Source organism: Macaca fascicularis, chromosome 4 (genome assembly GCF_037993035.2).
Source record: "Macaca fascicularis isolate 582-1 chromosome 4, T2T-MFA8v1.1".
Lineage (NCBI taxonomy): Eukaryota > Metazoa > Chordata > Mammalia > Primates > Cercopithecidae > Macaca > Macaca fascicularis.
Window position 1 is genome coordinate 130,026,107 of NC_088378.1, and position 23,056 is coordinate 130,049,162.

Consider the following 23,056-nt stretch of genomic DNA (forward strand, 5'->3'; position numbering starts at 1 on the left):
ATTCGCCTAAAGCAGGTGCAGGAACTTTCACCCCGCCTGGCAGCCCGCTGAGAGCTAGAGAAGACCACGTGCACCAAACTTTAGGGGAGGAAAAATGGGAACGTGGGGAGAAGACGTGGGGCGGCAGATCTGAAAAAGATGGTAGGTGGAGGGACCCCAGGGATTCACCCTGGCCTCGGTCTCATCCTATGGCGCGCTTGCAAACCCCGGCCATCCCCTGGAGTCTGGAGGTACGGCCAAGTCCTGCTCCCACACGGTTCACTGGTTCCCGGCGGGCTGCGCTCGGCGCGGGGAGTGGCCGGGGGCCCAGAGACTGAGCCAGCGTCAGGCTCGGGCCCTGCCTGGCCTCCCTCCTGCTCCCCACTGCGTGGGGGCTGAGGGTGGGCTTTCTGAGCCGAGGGTAGGGGGTGGGAGGCCCTTTCAGGGCTTTGTGAACGGTCACCCCCAGGCGCGCACTGCCTCCCTCTGCGGAAAGGGAATTTCCCGTATAGTGCTCTGCGAACCAGTGAAGAAGGGGCCCAAGGCCAGAGCCATGCGGGCAAAGTGAAGTGCAAAGTTGAGGACAAATTAGATTGTAAACAAAACTCCGCGTCTCTGAACATCGCTTTTGCCCAGGGGGACTGGAGGGGTTGTGGTGGTGGTGGCGATGGTGTGTTTGGCTTGGGAGGGGGAGGTCTGGGTAAGGAAATGCCCACGGCCCAAGGGGCAGGGCTGTGTTGGTAGCAGACGCACCACTCAGAGTCCCATGGAAATCTGAATACCCGTCCCACCTCCCCGCCCCACACGCGCCGGCAACATCTCCCATCTGTCTGCGTGTGTTGGGGGTGGGGAGAAGTGAAGGAGGCCTCAGGAGTCCTCATGAAGTACCCCAACCCAGCTCAGTGATACCAGGTCCCCATGACCAAGGGAGGATCCTGCTGTGGGATCAGGGCAGGAAGACAATGGCTCTTGAAGCCTCCCCTGGTCCTAAATCCTCAGGCAGGTGGACAAGGGGCAGGCATAGTATGTGAGCCCCTGTGGAGTGGGAGCTGGAAGCCTGAGGGGTGGGGGCGGAGCTGCAAGGATTGATGCTTAGTTGCCTGGGGGGAGGGGATTTCTTGGCCCTTCCAGTGGGCCTTGAAAGGAAAGGGGATGTCAGAGAGGAGGCACCCTCTAGGGTTGTTTTTCGTCACTTCTGTCCCTTTTCTGTAATGTTATTGACACCTGCACGGGTCCACATTTTATGTATTTGCTCTGTTGGGCAAGTGTGATAGGCATACTTAGGTCTTGCTGGAGCATTTTAGATTTCTAGGTGTGAAATTGTGCAGGGAAGACTCTAAGTGCCATTTATGTGGATATCTCGGTGTCATTTCCAGTGTGGCAACTGAGATAACCATAGCCATAAGAATAAAATAAAAGCTAACATCTGAGTCGTACCACTCACCAGCCATTTAATCTTCACAGTAACCCCAGGAGGGAGATATTTCTATTATCTCCATTTTATAGAAGAGGAAACTGAGGCACAAAGAGATCAAGTCACTTGCCTGGGCTTACACAGCTGCTGGTCAGTGATGAGCCAGATTCCAACTAGAGCCACTTCAATGAGAACAAGAAAGAAGCTCATGGTGGTCTCTGAAGTGGCACTGCTTGCTTGTGGGTTAGCTGAGGGGAAGGATATTCTGGGAGAAAGAAAGCCCTTGGTAGTACTATCTGATTTACCTTCTGTCGAGGGCCAGCTCTGGTGGAAGTCATGGTGTGTGGACAGCCCCAGGCCAAGCCTGGAGTGGCAGGTCCTTGTGTCAGACCAGCTGGGCCAGTGACTATGTCGTCAGTTCTCCTTCCCATCCTTCTTGCAGCAAAGGCTGAGGGTGGGGTGAGAACTAGGGGCTTTGGAGACAAAAGAGAGAATTTCTGTAGGGGGCCATGGAATAAGGTGACCTCTGAGGGACTTCTCCAGCCCTTTTCTGGCTGGTTCACTGAATGCTTTTCCCGTCCCCTTCCTGCAGCAGCCCTTGTACCTCACACATGGGCTCACTTGCCCAGAGGGATTGCCCTGGGAAATCCTTCACTTTCAGTTCAGTTTACCCATCATCTCCAAGCCAGTTCAGTTCCCAGCTCCCTGTGAGCTACTGTGGGGGCTCAAGGCATCAAAAGACTCTGTCTTGTCGTCACCTAAAAGGCATTTTAGGGAGGAAGATAAAGCCTCCCCAAAGAAAGATACAGAACAAATGCCCCCAATCAAAGAAGCCAGTCCAAAGCCCTTCTTCCTGGTGCAAGAGCTTCATTAAGAAGGTTGAAAAGAGTAGCCCTTGGCTCCAAAGTGGGAGTGACTGGGAGCAGGCAGGAGGGTCCCCTTTCTGTCCTTGTTCCTTCACAGGACTCAGGGCAGGTGCAGGTGCTTTGGCGGTGGCAGGAACCAAGGCTCATGGCTTGGCCCCTCCATGGGGGCCATAGTTAAGAGCACAGGGGCTAGAGTCAGGCAGCCTTGGGTTGAACTTCAGCCTCTGTCACTTAACCAGTGTGTGACCGAGGCAAGTTACATGATGTTTGAATCTCAGTTTCCTCACTCATCAATTGGGAGGTTAGGAGGCCTCCTTGGGTGGTTGGGAGGGAGGATGGGCAAAACGTCTAGCCTGGTAATGTGTTCCTCACATGCTTTCCATAATTACTTATTTTCCCTTTGATGAGCTCCAGGATGAGGAATGTTGACCTCACAAAGCTGCAAATCATGAGTTGCCACTTATTAAATGCTTGCCAGGCAGTCGAATAACGTGCTATTCAGCTTATCACCCCAGTAATGGTGACTCTTCTCCAGGTGAAGCTGAGAGAGGTCAAATGACTTGCTCAGGTCACAGAGCTAGGAAGTGGTGTGGCAAGGACTTGCTCCCAGGTCTCCTGCTCTGAAGCAGATGCCGTTTCCCAAGGTCAGCTGCCATCCTATTGTGGAGGTGAAGTGGGCTGATAGATGAGCTTGTTCCTAGCAGCAGGCCTGATACTCAGGAGTAGTTTGGGGTGGTAGTGGTGTGTACATCTAGAAACATTTGCTTCATTCCCAGGGTCCCAACAAACCTAAGCCCAGATATTTTATATTTATTTTATTATTATTATTGAGACAGAGTCTCACTCTGTCGCCCAGGCTGGAGTGCAATGGTGTGATCTAAGCTCACTGCAACCTCCGCCTTCCGAGTTGAAGCAATTCTCCTGCCTCAGCCTCCCGAGTAGCTGGGACAAGCTCATGCCACCATGCCCTGCTAATTTTTGTATTTTTAGTAGAGATGAGGTTTTGCCATATTAGCCAGGCTGATCTCGAACTCCTGACCTCAAGTGATCTGCCTGCCTTGGCCTCCCAAAGTACTGGAATTACAGGTGTGAGCCACTACACCTGGCCAAAAACTATTTTTTAGTTATTGAGAAATAAAACTTCATCAGCATAGGCTAGGAGCGGGGGCTTACGCCTGTAATCCCAGCACTTTGGGAGGCTGAGGCAGGTGGGTGGATCACCTGAGGTTGGGAATTCGAGACTAGCCTAACATGGAGAAACCATCTCTACTAAAAATACAGAATTAGCCGGGCGTGGTGGCACATGCCTGTAATCCCAGCTACTCAGGAGGCTGAGGCAGGAGAATCACTGGAACCTGGGAGGCGGAAGTTGCAGTGAGCTGAGATGGCACCATTGCACTCCAGCTTGGGCAACAAGAGTGAAACTCCATCTCAAAAAAACAAGACAAAACAAAAAACAAAAATAAAACCCATTTTATCAGCATAATGCAGTAACTCCACTCCACTCCGCTCCTAAGTATATGCCAATAAAAATGCATATGTACATATGTTCACCAAAAGGCATACACCAGAATGCTATGCCATCTATTCGCATGTGCTCACTATTCACAATAGCCGTCAACAGTGGAATAGGTGACTAAACCATGGTCTTCTCATCCGTGGGCTAGTACTTGGCAATGAGAATGAGCAAACCATTGCCACATACAACAACATGGAGGAATCTCACAAATATAATGTGGAGCATAAAAGCCAGATGCAAAAGAAAACACAGTTTGATTCCATTGATATGAAATTCAAAACCCAATCCAATGAATTTATGGCATTAAAACTCAGGAGCATGGCTATTTTAGGTGGAGGTGTGACAGAGGGGCACAAGGGGATTTCTGGGGGTCTTTTTGAATTTGGGAGTTGGTTACATACATGTGTTCACTTTGTAAACATTAATTGAGCTATACATTTTATGCTTAAAAATGCAACATGTAAAAATCATTGCTAATATAGGCCTTTTCCATGACTCTTCTCTTTCCCATTCTCCATCCTTCCCTTGTGGTTTCCTGAAGCTGGCCTTCCCAAGTAAGTTTTCTACTCTTACTGCTTTGGTATTGCTTGGGTATCTCAAAATTTTCTTTTGTTTTAGTTATTTATTTTGATTCATTTTTGTGGCATAGTCAAATATCAAGCAATTAAAATTTTAAATGAAAGGTAGCCTGCTCCTTGTTTTTACTTGTGTTTTGCTGAACTTCATGCTGCTGAGATGAATGTCTACATGTTCGTTGCATGTGTTGTGTGTGTCTCTAGGTCACTTACTTAAGAGGCCACTGGAGAGGATTCTACCATATCAGTGTGCCCCGTCTTGTTTTGTTACCCAGCCTCCCACTGATGGGACAGTTCGATTGTAGTGGGTGTTTGGGTATTATGGTCTCATTGCTATGGTAGGCTTCCTTCTGTGACCTCCCTTCCCACTGTGCCTCTCCTTCCCTGCTGTGGTTCCTCTACTCTGGAATCTTTTGCCTTTCCCATCTCTCCACTGTTCGTCCATTCCCTGCTTCCCAATCTTTCTGACTGGGAAAGACCTAGAATCTCTGCTGATTGGAGGTGAGGGAGGAATAGGAGAGGGACAGCCTTTTCCTTTTCCACAAAGGCTCCTCTTCCCCAAGATCAATGATGATTTAAAGAGAGAAATATTTCATTAGGGGTTGACATCTTAATGAACTGTGCCAGGAACCTTCAAGGCACTCTCTAGGCTTCCTCGGTTTTAAGCGGGGCTCCTACCTGTGGGGGAGGCTTATCAGTTTACCATATTGCCCCAAGTAGATGACCATGGTAGTGTGGGTAGCTGTGCCGGGGGCTGTGGAGGAGAGGGCCCCCAGGACTGGGGTGAGGCTGGCTTGTCCTTCTAGGTGCCAGGCTGACCAGGCGCCTGGGCCCTTGGAGATGTTTGCAGTTCCTTTTGGGACTTTTAGGGAGTCAGAGACTCAGGCCTTGTCCAAAGGGTGGTGGGCATGGGACTTTGGGCTGATTTGTCGAAAATCAGTCATTAAAGATCAGGAAATAGGGCCGGGCGCGGTGGCTCAAGCCTGTAATCCCAGCACTTTGGGAGGCCGAGACGGGCGGATCACGAGGTCAGGAGATCGAGACCATCCTGGGTAACACAGTGAAACCCTGTCTCTACTAAAAATACAAAAACTTAGCCGGGCGAGGTGGCAGGCGCCTGTAGTCCCAGCTACTCGGGAGGCTGAGGCAGGAGAATGGCGTGAACCCGGGAGGCGGAGCTTGCAGTGAGCTGAGATCCGTGAGATCCGGCCACTGCACTCCAGCCTGGGTGACAGAGCGAGACTCCGTCTCAAAAAAAAAAAAAAAAAAAAAAAAAAAAAAAAAAAAAAAAAAAAGATCAGGAAATAGGCAGGGCGCGGTGGCTCAAGCCTGTAATCCCAGCACTTTGGGAGGCCGAGACAGGCGGATCACGAGGTCAGGAGATCGAGACCATCCTGGCTAACATGGTGAAACCCCGTCTTTACTAAAAATTACAAAAAACTAGCCGGAAGAGGTGGTGGGCACCTGTAGTCCCAGCTACTCAGGAGGCTGAGGCAGGAGAATGGCATAAACCCGGGAGGCGGAGCTTGCAGTGAGCTGAGATCCGGCCACTGCACTCCAGCCTGGGCGACAGAGCAAGACTCCGTCTCAAAAAAAAAAAAAAAAAAAAAAAAAAAAAAATCAGGAAATAAACGATAACTTGACAAACAGTGAGCAATTTTCCACTAATTGGAACACAGCATCTTTAGGTCAAATGAGATCCCTACATGGAAGGATTTCTGTGCAGGAAGAGAGCAGAACATACTGGGAGGGGCCAAGAGAGCAGACCCAGTGCCTTATCCCTCCCTCATGCACCCCACCCGTGGGGGTGGGGATGGGGTGGAGGATGCATGAGGGTAGCAGAAGCCCCAGGAGTGGGCACAGAGGAAAGAATTCCTTTTCCCTTCATTCAGTTCTTCATCTTTTTTTTTTTTTTTTTTGGAGACGGGGCCTCCACTCTGTTGCCCAGGCTGGAGTGCAGTGGTGCAATCTCAGCTCACTGTGATCAACCTCCTGGGCTCAAGTGATCCTCCCACCTCAGCCTTCCGATTAACTGTGACCACAGGTGTGAGCTACCACACCCAGGTAGAGAAGGGGTCTCTCTGTTGCGCAGGTTTGTCTCAAACTCCTGGACTCAAATAATTCTCCCGCCTCAGCCTCCCAAAGTGCTGGGATTGCAGGTGCAAGCCACCTCGTCCGGCTCTTCCTTATCTTTTAGGAGCTATCCCACATCTTCCATCCACTTGAAGACTTTTGGATTTAAGTCTCAATTCTGTCACTTTTCTAGCCCAAAATCCTGAAGCGAGGGGCTTGGCCTCAGTTTATTCAACGGCAAGATGGGAAGAAAGATGACAGTCTGGCAGAGAGGTGGTGAGGACGCATATGGCTCATGTAGGATTCTTCTCAGTTTAGGTGTTGGATAGACTATAGCTACTGTTACTCTTTCTTGATTACCCCAGCCCACTTCTGCCTCTTTCCAGGTGCTCTTTAGCACTCCTGTGTCATTGATGTTACAATGTGTTGTTAGCTAACTTATTGAATACGCTCCCAGTAACTTTTAACAAACCCTATTGTTTGTTAACTGTTTAGCCATTTTATGCCTCATTTCTCCAACTAGATAATAAACTCCTTAGTTTAGGGACCTACAGTTTCAGTCATTTGGGGATTTCTCATTGTACCCAGCTTAATTTCTTTTGCAAGGTAGCTGCACAGTACTTGCATATTGATTTGATTATGATTTGATACTTTAGAGCAAAGTTTAAAAAACAAAAATAGCCTAACACTTTAGGGCAAGTTGGTGTCCTGCAGTTATCAGCTGCATGTTGTAGGACATATGTAATAACTGTGTCTTCATTGATTGCAAGGAAAGAGCTGGCTGGGGTCAAGGGGGGAACTTAGGTAGAAAATGGGACAAGGAAGACTCTCACTTCCTCAGAGCCATCCCCTTTTCTCAGAGGGCTGTGCTCCCCATTCTTCTTATCTCTCCTCTGGCTCCTTTTCTGCTTGTTGACTTAGGATGCCTTCAGAACTCTGTTCTTAGCAGAGGATGCATTCCTTCCCCATGGAACCTGGAAGACCTGGGGCTTGGGGTCTCAGCTGCTGGCCCTGGAGGGTGAGGTGGGATATGAAGGAGGAGAGTTAAAGCCCAGGTAGGCTCACATTGAAAATAGCTGCCGTCTGTTGAGCATCAACTGTTCACCAGGCAATTTTAACGTGTATCTCTGATTCCCACAACAGTCCTATTTTTTTTTTTTAAGAGAAAGCAGTGCTCCAAATATCAAAGGCAATGAATGTAGAGTAGAAATAAGGGAAGGTAAGAGAGTCTTTATACATCCCTTATTGTGTGTGGCATCTGGCTGGGTCCATGGAGTGGGGCTCACACACTTCCTGATCCTTGTAATTCTATGCGAGGCCTGGGCCCCAGGCCCTACCTCCTTCCTGGTTCTCCTGTACCCCCTCTGCTTTCTGGTCTTCACCATGTCCCCTAGGGTCTCCTCCAGTACCCTCTCCTCTTAACCCATGGCTCTCCAGCCCCCAGGACCTCTCTCAATGTTGTTAGGCAGCAGGAAGTCCCTGGAGCCAGGCAGCTGAAGGCAAACTGAAGCTGGGTCTTGCTTAAAGAAGAACCACCCATGCATCAGGCACTGTGCTAAGCGTGTTCCACACATGACCTCATTTCACCTCCCAACAGTCCTCTAAGATGATGCAACAGATACTTGTTGGTGCCCTGTCTGGTGCACTGTGACTTTTCACCCCTAAGGCTTCTAATCACTAATGCCTGCCTTTCCTAGCGTAAGGGTTTCCTTTGGGCATTAGAGCCCACTTTTCCACTCTGTGGGAGGCCAGAAGTGCCAGGGAACTAGCACTTCCTGGAGGAGCCCTCTACCCATAACTGATGGGAATTGGTATATAAATACCCCTACTCCCTCACTTCACTTGTGGAATAACTCCGAGTCATGTGTGCTATGCATACTTCCAGGGTTTCTTCTGTGGGACCGAGCCCATCCTGTAGCTGGTAACATATACTTTGTTGCCTCCTTTCCTTGTCTTACTTCCCCACTTTTCTACTGGTATTTCCTTCACCTCCTAAATCAACCATTTGCAATGGAATAGTGTCTCAGGGGCTGCTTCTGTGGGAACCCAGCCTAAATCAGGTTGATACTATTATTATCTTCATTCTATAAATGACAAGACTAAAGCTCAGAAAGGTTGAAATTCATACACGGTTCCACAATTATGTAAGTACAGCACCTGCCTTCATACCCTGGCTTGTTACACACCAGAGTGATCACCTCATTGCTCTAGTATATGGCTTCTTGAGGGCCCTTTACCTCTCAAGAAGTCTGGTTCAAGGCAATTCCCCTTGGCCTCCTGCCTTGAGAGGTAGGAGGTGGGGAGCAGGGTGGGTCAGGAGTACACTGGGAGTATTTCCAGCCCACCTAGCCCCCGTTTCCCTGTGGGACACTGGTCAGCAGTCATGGCCAGTCTTTGGATTGCAGGCAGAAAGAAGCAGAGAACACTTACAGGGCTGGAGATATGATGAATAGAAAGAAGTGAAAGCCACCTGGAGTGCTGGAAAAGAAGAGGACTGAATCAGGGGTACAAGGAGAGGGCGGGCTTGGGGCTGAGGAATCTTTCTGAGCATTTGCAGTACACAGCAGCTCCTGCAAAAACCGAAGGAATGAGGTGACAGATAGGAAAGGATTTATTTTTTCTGTTTTATTTTAGAGTCAGGATCTCACTTTGACACCCAGGCTGGAGTGCAGTGACGTGACCATAGCTCGCTGCAGCCTCGAATTCCTGGGCTCAAGAGATCCTCCTGCCTTAGCCTCTGAGTAACTGGGACTACAAAAGGATTTCTTGATGTTGGAGTTTGCTCAGCCAGGGAATGTGGAAAGTCCCCTGCTGAGAACCTTCGGACCAGACAAGAAATCGGCCTGCCTCTTTTATGAGAGTGGAGGTGGGCCCCTTGGGGCAGGACAGACCTGATCCCTCCAGTGACAAAAGTTACCTGGTGAGAACACCTTCATGTTTTCTATTTGTTTGGTTTTCATGACACCTCTGTCTTAGTTTAGGTTCTCCCTGAAGCAGACTCTGACAGTGATTCAAGCATAAGTGGTTTATTTGGGAGGTGGTCCCAGAAATACCAGTGGGGGAGCAGGGCAGGGAGAATGAGGGAAGGCAGCCAATAAAGGGAGTGTTATCCCACTGTCAGCAAGAGGAGTGCAGTCCCACTGGGGACTTGCGCATGCGTGACGCACACCGGACACAAGCCAACCCACGGGCGCAGGCCCTAGGGTACTCATCCATCAACCTCCCTTCATCATGGGCTGTGGCCTCCTTCTAGGCGCATTCACTCTCCAGCACTTCCGGCCTGCTCTGGGTTGGAGCCAAGGGTGTTTCCACGGCCAGGAAAAAACCCTCAGGCAAAGAGCAGGTGTTGGCAGTAAGCAGGCTTTTACCTTTAGAGGCGAACACTGAGAGAGATGGGCAGGGCGCCAGTGCCTGCCACACTCTGCCCTACTGTTCTCCTGCTTAACTTTTCCTTTTCATGAGTCTCTGTGGGCTCATCTCATCTCCCACTGTCCTGTCTGAAGCACTGGGCGTTGCCCCACTGCTCTCCTCATCATCTGTGCTCTTCGACAAGCCCATCTACTCTCATGGTTTTATCTACCACCCGTGAGATGGTGGCTCCCACCACTATCCCGTGTGGAACCTGGATCCCATGCCCATGTCTGTGGGCCTCCAGGGATGGCACAGTCAACATGTCCCCAGCCCAAGCCATCTTCTGTATCCGTAACATGCTCCACCTCTGCATTTTCTCCACATTGGTGGCAGCATAATCTACCCAGTCACTCTAGAAACTAGAATCATCCCTTGGTTCTCCTTATCCCTTCCTCTTCATATCCAGTCACCAAGTCCTGTGGCTTCCAAGGCATTTCTCAGAGTCATTCCCTCCTCTTTACCTCCACTCCCCCTACTATTGGTCAGGGCAGGACCCTCATCATCTCCCATCTGGAGTATTCCAATAGCTTCCTAGCTGGCCTCCCCACTTCCAGCCTTGTCCTCTTCTGGAGCCTCCCTTCAGTGCATCCTCCACAGTGGTGAAAAAGTTCTATCTAACATGCCAGCCCAGGCTGGTGTGGTAGCTCATGCCTGTAATCTCAGCACATTGGGAGGCTGAGGCAGATGGATTGCTTGAACCCCATCTTTAATAAAAATTAAATAAATAAAATTCCAGCCTGAACTTGTCATGCCCTGCTTAAGACGCATTCAAAATTCATGCACCTTGGCTGGGTGCACAGGGTAGAAGGTATCCTTTCTTGAACCTCTGGTTCTATCCCTGGCCACTCCCAGCTCTGCCACCCGGGACTTGTGGCATGTTCTGTGCTCTTCCATGTAGCTGGGCTTCATCTCAGACTGTGTCCTCTGCTTGGAATATCTTTTCTCCCATATGTTTTCACTGCTAAGACCCAGCTCAGATGGCACCTCTTCTTGGAAGTCTCCCCTGAATGCCCCAGGCTGGATTAGGCACTCTTCTTTTGTGCTCTTGTATCAGTGCAAACATCAGAAAATCCACTTCAAATGGGCTTAAATAACAATGAAAATTGACTGGCTTTTGCACCGGAAAGTCAAGGGAGCAGGACTCACTGCAGATGATGTGTGATCCAGGGACTTAAAACGATGCCCTTGGGTTTTCCCATTGCTTCACTCTGCCTTTTTCTGGGTGGGCTTTATTCTTAGAGTCCTTGGAGGGAGTCCCATCATCTTCAGACTCACATCCAGCCCAATTCAGTCCAGTCAATTGTTCAAGCCAACACTTAGCTTATTTGGACTTGACTAAGGATTGACTTGCCCTTCTCCAAACCCATCAAAATGGCCAAGGGCTTACAGTGTTCTACTTCAGGAGTTGACAGATGATGGCCAAATCCTGCTTACCACTTGTTTCTGGAAATAAACTTGTGTTGGAGCACAGCCACACTCATTTGCTTATGTATCATCTGTGGCTGTTTTTATGTGACAGGGGCGGAGTTGGGCAGTGGAGGCAAAGACCAGCAAACTTTTGCTGTATTTTAAGCTCTGCAGGCTATGAGGCAAAATTGAGAATATTATGCAGGGATTTGCGTAACAAGAGAGAAAACAAATTTCCACAAAATTTTTATTGATGAAATTACAAAGACAATAATAATTGAGTACTTTTTTTTTTGTAATACAGGTCTAATAAGAAGAAGAATGAAATTTGGGGAATGGAGATAACATTTTGCTTGGTTGGGGTTCAAAGTTAATGCTCCCTATTATCAAATCAACCACTAATGTTCATCTGTGAAAACCACTTAGCTAACAGACCATACAAAACCAGGCAGAATTTGGTCTGTGAGCCACAGTTTGCAGACTCCTGAATTAAATCAAAGCATTACAGAGCTAAGGGAAGAGACAGTGGGAAGCTGATACTGGAGATGATACTGACCCTATAGGTCTGTGGGAGGCATCTTATAAGGCGTTTCTTTATAAGGCAAGTTCACGTCCATTGAGCCCCTTAATCCTGACAAGAATTCTATGAGGGTAGGCAGGGCAAGGGTGGTTGTACACTCTTCAGAGAGGAAACTGAGGCTCAGAGAGAAGTGGCTTGTCTGAAGTTTCATTGCAAAGCCTCTCTGGGACACCTTTGAGTATGCTAAGACGTGGGCCTTGGAACATGTGCTTTGTTGAGTAATTGAACAATTATGGTGTCTCCTGGTTGGAAGACAGTGGCTAAGCCAGCAGAGGGACAGGCTGGTCTGATCATGGCCTGGGAGGCTAAGTTTCCAGCTGGTTCTGTGACATCCAGTGGTCTCCAGGAATGGGGCTGATCAGCATGGTGTCTAGGAACCCAGTGTAGCTTCAAGACCCTCTGAGCATAGGCCTGTCTCCCTATGCAGGACTGGGGATACCAGCATAGCAGCTAGAAAGAAATCAGGGCTGGGCGTGGTGGCTCATATCTGTAATCCCAGCACTTTGGGAGGCCAAGGCAGGAGGGTTGAGACCAGCCTGGGCAACATAACGAGACCCCTTCTATCTCTCTTTTTTTTAGATGGAGTGTCACTCTGTCGCGCAGGCTGGAGTGCAATGGCGTGATGATGGCTCACTGCAACCTCCGCCTCCCGGGCTCAAGCGATTCTCCTGTCTCAGCCTTCCAACTAGCTGGGATTACAGGCACCCACCATCATGCCTGGCTAATTTTCGTATTTTTGTAGAGACAGGTGTTTTGTAGAGATAGGTGTTTCATGTTGGTCAGGCTGGTCTTGAACTTCTGACGTCAGGTGATCCTCCTGCTTCAGCTTCCCAAAGTGCTGGGATTACAGGTATGAGCCACCGTGCCTGGCCATGAGACCCCTTCTCTACAAAAAATACAAAAATTAGCCAGGCGTGATGGCATGTGCTTGTAGTCCCTCAGGAGGCTGAGGGAGGAAAATCGCTTGAGCTCAGGAGGGGAAGGTTGTCGTGAACCAAGATCTCACCATATCATTTCAGCCTGGGCAACAGAGCAAGACTCTGTCTCAAAAAACAAACAAACAAAAAATAGAAATCAGACTTCAGGCAATAATGCCCAGCTCCACAAACAAAGATTTTGACCCTGTACCTCACTGGCTGCAGCCTTCAATTCCTGGCCTCCTCTGGGTCCCTGAGGAGCAAGCCTGCATCCTGTGTCCTGTGGGCAGGCTGTGGGTAGCCCTCCTCCAGGCTTACCTGGCCTCAGGTAGGGCTGCCCAAGGTCAGGGAGGGTGGGTAGAGGCAATCAGATGTGAAGGACAGATGCTGAGTTCCTTTCCAGGATGATGATTTGTAGGTACTGAGCATGTGTGTTCTGGCACATACAAATACACATGCAGACACTTCACACATTCCCTGTCTCACACGTTTTCACACTCCCGTAGTCACCTCCATCTTCACTACCACCATCTCATACTCACATAAATGCACACTCTCATGGTTTCTCACCTTTTTTTTTTTTGAGATGGAGTCTGGCTCTGTCACCCAGGCTGGAGTACAGCAGCATGATCTCAGCTCACTGCAACCTCTGCCTCCCTGCTTCTGGCGATTCTCCTGCCTCAGCCTCCCAAGTAGCTGGGATTAAAACCATGCACCACCATACCCAGCTAATTTTTGTATTTTTAGTGGAGACGGGGTTTCACTATGTTGGCCAGGCTGGTCTAGAATTCCTGACCTCAGGTGATCCGCCCACCTTGGCCTCCCAAAGTGCTAGGATTACAGGTGTGAGCCACCTTGCCCAGCCGGTTTCTCACATTTTTTCATGCACTCTCAAGCTCGCACAACATATTCATATGCACAACACATTCATACATACCTCTATTAGTTTCCTGGGACTGCCACAACAAAGTATCACACACTGGGTAGCTTAAAACAACGGGAATTTATTGTATCACAGTTTTGGAGACTAGAAGTCCAAAGGCAAGGTTCTTTCTGAGACTTGTGGGGAACGGCCTTTCCTTGCTTTTGCTGGCTTCTGGTAGCCCCAGGTATTCTTTGGTTTGGAGGTGCATCACTTCAGCCTCTGCCTCCATGTTTCTGTGTCTTCACATGGACATCTTATATGGACACTAGTCATATTGCATGAGGGCCACTCTATTCCAGTAGGGACTCATCCTAACTGATTACATCTGCAGTGATACTGGTTCCAAATAAAATCATATTCAGAGGTGCTGGGGTTAGGACTTCAATATATCTTTTTTGAGGAGAAGCACAATTCAACCCAAAACACCACCTACAGCCATAAAATCTCACATGCACAGGCCATACTGCCATAGTGACACAGATATAAACACACATTCCCGTAGTCACACAAATCACACACTCCCATATACACTTTCAGGATCAGACACTCCCATGGTCCCCCCACACGCACACATACACATGCATACACACACATGGCGAGGTCATCACACACCCACTCCTTTAGGTTCCCAGTCTTACAGCCCTACACACCCCCTACAGTCACACCCCTTCACACGCCCTCCTACCCCCGCCTCACTCCCAGAGGCCACCCTGCGAAGGTCACGCTCAGAGACCCGGCACATTTGCAGTCTCGCACTTGGCTCATACATCTCACATCCTCTCCCACCCACACAGTCTCTCCCCTCTGACTCCTCCGCCCAGCTCACCAGTTCCCCCACCAACTCTCATGGTGAGGAGGCAGCAGACTGGCTCTGTCCCACCCCAGGGGGGCACCAGGTGGCTCCCCCCTTGTCCTCTGGAATCTGGTGTCCCACAAGCCTTCTGCCTTTTCAGGCTCCCACGCTTCCCTCTCAGGGGCAGACAGACAGACACATCCACACACTCTCACGTTCACACACACACACGCGCCCCTCCGGCAGCCCCACAGCAGCAGTCTGTTCCTCATTATGGGCCAATGCGCCTGTTTACTCACCCAGCTGGAGATGGTTAGAGAGTGATAAATAATGAAAGAGAAAACAGGCTTTTCCCCTCTGTGGCTTCTATTTATGTAACATGTGTCACTGTGCATTCACAGACTTTGTTTCGGAGCTGGTTGCAGGAAATAGTTTATTTTTTCCGGACGGTGGCTTAAGGGGTGGGGAGGTGGGGGCAGGGTTTGGGTTTCTGGTCTCACGCCCATAGGAGTTTCGGGATCTGGCTCCCACAGTCCTCTTCCCCTGGTGCCTCCTCTCCTCACCTCCCCTGACGCCCCTGGGGTGGACATCATGGCTAGAGGCTGCCTCAGAACGGGGTTCTCCCACTCTACCTATTTGGAATGGGCTGGGGTGGTTGGGGGCCCCTCCCAGCTGCCTCTGAAACCTCCCAAACAGATGGGCTTGTTTTAAGAGCCAGAGAGCTTGAGGCTGGGACTCCCAGAGAGGAGGCAGTTGGACAGGGGCTTCCTAGGTAGCCTGCACCTGTTGTTGGGGGAGGATGCAAAATGATTAATTCTATAAAAGAAGAAAAAAAAGATCCATACCTCGTGTTCACTTAGCACTTTCATCCCCGTGGTCTCTCTCAGGCCTCACAACTTTTAATGGCCGCTTCCCAGATGAGAGAACTGGAGGAGGGCTTGCCATGGTCTGTGCAACTGGCTGATGAGGAGCCAGAACTTCACACTCAGGCCTCTGAGTCCAGAAGAGCCTCACACACCCCGCTGCCTCCTCCTCCCAAGGGTGCCTCCCTTGGTAAAGCTCTGGTCACCCTCACTCATTCTAAGGTGGATGGGAGTAGTTATAAGGGTGTGGGGGTTGGAATTTGGGGAAAGGTGAGTCATCAGGGGTCTGAGAAGTGTCCCCTTCCCCACCCTTTCCTAAACACTAAGGTGAGCCTTTGTGTGACACCTTTGGGTGACAAACCAGGGAAGGAAGCAGCAGCAGAAGGCTGCCCTGCTCCCCAACCGCCAGTGCAGGGAGGCTCTTGGGAAGTTGGAAGGACACCTGCCCCGACCTGAGCCTGTCTGTTTGAATGCCAGGGCAGGGAGATAATGTCTTTGTTTGACATGGAGTCTTGGTTGTACCCCAGGTCACCTGCTGGGGGGACCCAAAGGTTCCGACCTTTGAGGAATATAGCATCCACTATGGAAAATGGGCCTGGAAGCCCCCAACTCCTGCAGACTGTAGGGGATGAATGTATATAGGTGCCATGGGACTAAGGTGCAGGGCAGAATCCTGCCCAGTGACCTAAGGGTTCTTGCAGGGAGCATCCCACAGGAATCTCCTGGCTGGGGGGTGAAGCAGCCACCTTCCCAAGACGAGGACTTTAAACATGGTCTGACAACAAGAGCACATATGGGCATATGGGCAAAGGGCAAAAGAGAAAAAGTGCTAAGGAGGCGGTTTTCAAATTTAGTGGGTGACAGATTCACAAGGGAGATTATTAAATGCAGATCCCCAGGCTCCTTTCCCGGCGTTGATTCAGCAGGTCAGGGGGGCCAGGAATCAGCATGGTTAGCAAGTTCCTGAGAGTTCTCAGACTGGTGGTTTCCCAAAGACTGGGAGACAACAGTGCCCTATGTGGGCCCTGGAGGCAACCCCCCTGCCCCAACACACAAATATGAGATGCAAGCATCATGGTTAGGTCAGGAGGGAATTTGACTTCCCCCAAAGAGTGAGAATGATTTGGTTAGAGAATGATAAAATTCATTTGGTCCGAAGGAAGGGAGGGAGAAAGAGAAGAAGGAAAATATAATTTACCAATACCTATATGTGCCAAGCTGTTACGTGACACTTTTCGTTTTGCTTTGTGTTTTTGTTTTTTAGAGACAGGGTCTTGCTATGTGGCCCAGGCTGGAGTGTAGTGGCACAATCAATTCATAGCACACTGCAGCCTCGAATTCCTGGGCTCAAGTGATTCTCCTGCCTCAGCCTTCCGAGTAGCTGGGACTACAGGTGCATGCCACCATGCCTGGCTGTTACATGACATTTTTACCTGGCTGCTTTGACTTTTTGACATTCATATCCATTTTTGGAACCTAAAACACTGTCAACATTCTATTTCTTATTACCAAGTAATGCTCGTACAGACATACCCGCCACAGCCCGAGTCAAAACTTTGTGTCAGCTGGGATGTTGTGCACACCTTGGAGCATTTACCACATGCCAGGCATTGTTTTCAGTGCTTTGCACATACTGCTTTGTTTTTTACTGCACCGCAACACCGACAGGCAATACTATTCCCATTTTACTGATGGGGAGAGCAAGGGTCAGAGAGGTTTAGTGACTTGCCTAAGGCCACCCAGCTACCTCAACCCTGGCAACAGGAAGAGCTGGTGCTTCTGTTTTTTTACTGATCCAGGGAGAGGCCTGATTGGGGAGGTAGAGGGACTGAATCCAGATCCTGCTTTATAGCCCCCTCTCCAGGACTCCCTCCCTCCCACTCTGGAATGGAGAGGTGGATGGAGAGGCACCCTCTCTGCCACTCACTCAACCCCTCTGCCTTTGGGACCCTACCAACTCTCACAAAGCCCACCCAGCTTGCGCCCTGAGCTCTCTCCCAAGAAGCTGAGCCCCTGAGGTCTCAGGCACTCCCTTCCAATTCAGTCCCTGGAGCACTTATGACTCTGAGGGAGTCCCCAGAGAGGGAGCTGAAAGAGGTAGGGGAGCTTAAGGAGCACCTTTCCTGGGCTTCCAGGAGCCTCTTATATCCCTATCCCCTTGGCAGAATGGGTGTGTCACAACTGGAGGGTGGGGGTGTATCGGGACGGCAGAACTGACCAGACCTACGTCCCAGATGTTTGTTCAGGCTGCGGGCTGAGCCTGATTTCAGATGTAGGGACTCACAGCAGCTTCATGGGGGTCCTGCCCAGACCCCCACATGGACATTCACTTGCTCACTTGCACACACCCGTGCCCTCCTGCGACTCCCCTCCACACAAAGTTCCGCTTATGAAAACCCAGACAAAGCTCCAGACTCTAATGTCCCTGCGGACAGTGACATGAATGGTAAAAATCATCCTCAACCCCAGGTGCTCTGCACACGCTGACTCTAAACTTCACATTGATCCTGCAAGCACGCTTTTCCTAATCACCTCCCCCTTCCCACCACACATCTTATAGATGAGAAAAATGGGCTTCAGAAAAGCCAAGTGACCCGTCTGAGGCCACACAGCGACCCCACAGCAGATCGGGCACGGGGGTCCGTCTGTTGTGGAGCTTACCCGCATCCCTCTCACCAGGCTGCTCTTCCCGTCTGGCTCCCAGGACCCAGCAGGTGTTCAGCACGTCCACTGATGAATGTGTATGTCTGTGTTTTCTTTCACACACACTCAGTGCAGGCTCCAGCTGCCCCTCTCTCCAAACCCACTCTGAGCTGTGATCTCCCTGCAGGCTCAGAAACTTGCAAACCCTTCAGCTTCCTCCACAGCCAGAACTATCACCAGCCTGAATTCCCTGGGCTCAAGTCTCAGTTTCCCCTAAGTTTCTCAGGCCTGCACACCTAAGCAAGTCCTTCCCTGCTTTGAGCAGACCCACAGCAATGGCTGGGCTCCTGCTCCAGGCCTGACCCCCACTGTGGAAGCCTCTGGGGTCCAGCCACCTCCATTCTCCTCTCTTCCTCTGAAACATCAGGACTGGCACTGCCCCCACTCAGCCCCCTCTCCCTGCAGCCCCCTGGGAGCCCAGGCTTTGCTTGAGGGCAGTGAGTGAAGCCGGCTGTAACAGAGAAACCTCAGGCTCCTCTTTAGAAGTCCCCGGAGGAGGCAGATCTGAGGAAAGGCTGCCGAGAAGGCGCCTGCAGCAATGTCAGCTTGAGAACAACCCAGCTGACAGGATGCTGAGCGGGGATTAAGGTCGGGATCAGGGAAGCCGGGGAAATGAAGGCAAGTTCCCTGCTCCCCTCGCTGCCACCGCTGCTGCCTCGGCTGGGTTTGTCTTCTTGTTTGTTCTGGCTCTGGGAAAGTGGGCGGGGAGGGAAGTGGGCAGGGGTGAGGTGGGGAGGTGGAGGGAAGGACAGGGGAGAGGTGGAGAAGGGCAGGTAGGGGGGTGGAGGGAGGTGGAGGGAAGGACAGGGGAGAGGTGGAGAAGGGCGGGTAGAGGGGTGGAGGGAGGTGGAGGGAAGAGAAAGTCAGGCCTCCTCTGGGTCTTGGGCTCAGCCAGGGACAGGGTAGAGGCGCAGATGGCCCTTACGTGGGACCCTTCCCCTACACCTGTCCCTATAGCCGGTCTACCAGCCAGTGGAGCAGCCAGTTGCCCCCGACCCCCTACCCCGGAACCCTCCCTCATGTCCTGAGTGTGGATGGCAGGACCAGTGAGAACAGAATTGACCTTACCCTGAGAGGCTCCCAGGTCAATGAAGCAGATGCAGTCTACCTCCAGAGAGGAGGTGAGCCTGTTTCCGCCTGTCTACACATGCAAGATCCTCTGTTCTGGGGAAAGACCATTGCCGCAACCTGCCTTATCATTGACACGTCACAAGAGTCTAGCCAAATGGGCTACTGATTTCCAGGTCATCCAGTGCACCACAGTTCCAGTGAAACCTCAAATCCTTGCATTGCCATTGGTGTGGTAGTGAAGAACGTGGCTTCTGGTTTCAGATGGCATGGGGTCACCTTTTGGCTCTGCCACTGATTTGCTATGTCACATTGGGCAAGCTGGCTAACTTTCAATGCCTCAGTGGGATAAAACCATAGCACCTCCTTATAAACTTGTCAGGAAGATAGAGGGAGAGGACACATGCGAAGTGCTTGGCTTAGGGCCTGCCATGGAGGACAGAGGACATATGCCATAGGGTAGCTTTATTTGTTATTGGGGCAGAGTACAGGAATAAGTGTGGCAATTTGAAGTGACTTGCCTGAAAGCTTCCTGGGGGAAGGGGTGTGGAAATCTGATTTTGGAGGCTGAGACTGGGCAGGGGTAGAGAAGTGAATTGGGGGTATGGAACAGAGCTCCCGTTTGCCAGGTGAGTGAGTTAAGGATGTGTCTGGTGAGAGGCAGAGAGGATGCATTTGTTACGAGACCCCCTTCCCCCTCCCAGCCAGGCTTTCTCCAAAGTTCCTGCTTTAACTAGGGGTAACTCTTCCAGCCCTGCCACGGGCAGGCCAGGGGTGCCAAGACCATGAAAAGATGCAGATTTTCATGGTGACCTTCCCAGAATGGGGTTTATTCCAGAAACCCTAGCCATTCAGGGCGACTCCACTTGTACCTGGGGTTTCTGGACCTGGCAAGGGAAGAAACAGGCACAGAGAGTACAAACCTGGAGGCAGATGGTCCCTGGGGTTGGGTTCCAGCTCTGCAACTGATCATCTATGGGCCTTGGAGCCAGTCAGTTAGCCTCTCTCGACCTTAGCTGCCAGGTCTGTGAAATGAGATAGTAATATGTACCTTAAGAGTTGTAATGATGAGTAGTTACTCCATAAATATCCACTGTTGATATTCAACTTAGCAAAGAGTTGCTGAGGTCCAGCCAGCAACTGGGGCCCTAATGAATGAGGGACCCTTTCCTAGCCCTCGAGTAGCTGGTGGCCTGCATGTGAGTCCAAATATGATGCTGAAGGCAGTGGTGCTACCTTAAAGGTCCACCTGGGAAACAAAGAGAAGGAGATCCTGGCATCCATGTCCCAGGCTGCAGGGCCTGCTCCCCTGGCCCACCCTGCAGCCCTGCTTGGGTGTCCTCAGCCTATCACCCTATCTCTGGACACCATGGCCAGCAGGCTGGGGATGGGGAGAGTGTTGTGGGGGGAGGGGAATGAGAGCCTAGGACAGGGTTCTGGGGTTCTGGTAATTGGGGAAAAGCTCTGCTGGGTCTGATTTCTGGGGGAAAGCCTTGGGCAAGGGGGCCCAGTCCCTGCAGAAGTGTGTGAGGAGCACCTTATTGGGGATTTTATCTCTAGGGGCCTGGTTCTGGAATTCTAAAGACACCTTTTCTTTTCTTTTTGTTCTGTTAATCAAAGTTATGTATATTTATTGTTTAAAAAAATGGAAAATACAGGCCGGCATGGTGGCTCATGCCTGTAATCCCGGCACTTTGGGAGGCTGAGGCGGGTGGATCATGAGGTCAGGAGTTCAAAACTAGCCTGGCAAGATAGTGAAACCCCGTCTCTGCTAAAGCTATAAAAATTAGCCAGGCGCGGTGGCAGGTGCCTGTAATCCCAGCTACTCGGGAGGCTGAGCAGGAGAATTGCTGGAACCTGGGCGGCAGAGAGGTTGCAGTGAGCTGAGATCCGGCCACTGCACTCCAGCCTGGGTGACAGAGTGAGACTCCATCTCAAAAAAAAAAAAAAAAAAAAAAAAAAAGGAAAATGCAGAAAAGCATAAAAAAGGAAATAAAGATCAGCCATAATCTTCCCACCCAGAGATAACCATGGTACGACTTTAGTGTATCTCCTAGTTTTTTTTAAGCTGACTCTTATACACACATTTACACATACTCACATGGACACACACATTCACGCACATATTCACAAATATACACTCACATGCAATCACACATTTACATACACATATATGTAACTTTATTACATGTTTAATGTACACGTCTTTAAAAGTTTAGAAACAAGATTGTGGAATCATAAAATACATCACCATTTTGTCAACTAATTTTTTTGTTAAATAAAATATTGAGAACTTTTTCCCCCAGGTTATTACATATTCTTCTCCAACATAATTTAAAATGACTGTATAGTGCTCTTTGGGCATAAGGCATATCATTTTATTAGTCATCACCTATTGGTCATCCATCCATTTCTAGATTTTTGCTGTTGTAAATAACACTGAGATGAACATCCTTGCAGAGAAATCTTTGAGGGGGTCGCTAACTTTCCAATTGTCTGTTCATGTCTGTCTACTCCCAGGTTCGATTTTGAGCCTTTCTAGGCAGGATCTATGTCTGATTTGTCTTTGTGACCCCAAAGTCTAGCTTGGCTGCTGGTTCACTGAAGACATCCAATAATGGTTGAATTGAGTTGCTTTTCTAGAGCACGTGCCCTGGGCTGAGGAATTGGGAAGGTGGGCTGATGAGGAAAGAGCCCACCTTCCCTGCTAGAACACTCAGGGGTCCCCAGTGCCTCTATGCTGGGCCTGCTAACTTCTCCTAGGAAAACACCTTCCCAAGCAGAGCCACTGGCCATCCCAGAGGCTCACTGAATGGCCCTCCTGTATCTCTTATCTTCCCAGGCAAACTGAACCTTGCCCGGACCCTCCCCCTTCATACTCCCCCCATCTCTGACTCTTTTGAGTTCTTTTGTTGTGTCTTCAAGCTAAAGGCCTAGCAGACAGAGCCCTCTCACCTGCCCATGTCTGCCGGAGCAATGTTGCGGCAGCTCCCAGCTCCCCATGCAGTGGCCCCGTCCCTGGCCCCCACCTCTGACAGCACAGCCCACTTGGCTCCTGAGAAGTGCCCACGTGGCACACCTCACCCCTGCCCCTGCTCTGCCTGCCACCTCTCATGGCACCAAAGGAGCCTTTGTCTCTCCTCATGGGGACTCTCAGCAGATGCTGACATTCTGACTGAAACAGATTTGTACAATCATGGAATCTGAAGTGGAGACCCAGGTCCCAGTGTTTCAGTGGGTCTTTAAAAAAGAGAGAAAGAGAGAGAGATGGAGAGAGAGAGAGAGAGAAAGTGAGCAAGAGCACGAGAGGTAAGAGGCAAAAGCTGAGAGGTAAAACTTACAAACTTAATTTCCCCTCACCAGCATCCACACTCCCAACCTCCTGGAATTTCCCCTCTTCTTTTTGATTTTTAATCTCTTCTTTTCCTCTCTTTTCTCTCCTTCTTCCCCTTTCACTCCTTTCCTTCTCTTCTTTCTCTGTCTCTCTCTCAGCTCTGACACGAACATCACCCCCCCACCCTCCTGTCCTCCTCTCCCCTTCTTTTTTAAGTTTTTTTTTTTCTTTTAACTTTCAAGGTCATTCCGGACTCCTGACGCCGCCAGTCCCGCGGTGAGACGTGAGCACCATTGGCGTCCGTGGCCTCTGTTTCCGTGGCAACCCAGTAACCATTAATTTTCAATTAAAGGAGACAAAAAGCTCGATGACAGCTCCAGGTCTGCTGAAGATGTCAAGAATCTGTATTAATATACAGCAAGAGAGCATAATTGTGTGTCCATCTTCCAGAGCAGCGAAAAATGGAGGGATAATTACCAGCTCGAAAGCCACTCTGTAATTTAGTTCTTACTGTCACCACAGCCCTACACATTAGCATAAATTAAAAGCAGAGTTTATTGTTATCAAAGTGCATTGATATCGCCAGACCTGCTTTCTTCCTTTTAACTGTTTGTTGTGGGTGAGTGACT

General features: G+C 50.1%; 2 long non-coding RNA genes across 3 annotated transcripts; one reads left to right on the forward strand and one right to left on the reverse strand.

Annotated features, from left to right (window-relative positions):
* Positions 1-82: 82 nt before the first annotated feature.
* LOC102127255 (uncharacterized) lies at positions 83-23,000 on the forward strand. 2 transcript variants are annotated; one of them, XR_006697546.2, is made up of 3 exons: positions 83-230; positions 9,061-9,346; positions 22,670-23,000. It is a non-coding gene; the product is annotated as an uncharacterized lncRNA (long non-coding RNA). The 2 variants fall into 2 exon arrangements; XR_012433813.1 differs by having other exon boundaries at positions 83-141.
* Positions 13,726-19,943, reverse strand: LOC123572932 (uncharacterized). The gene is made up of 2 exons (XR_006697547.2): positions 14,759-19,943; positions 13,726-14,002 (listed from the first exon to the last, which is right to left on the reverse strand). It is a non-coding gene; the product is annotated as an uncharacterized lncRNA (long non-coding RNA).
* Positions 23,001-23,056: the final 56 nt, after the last annotated feature.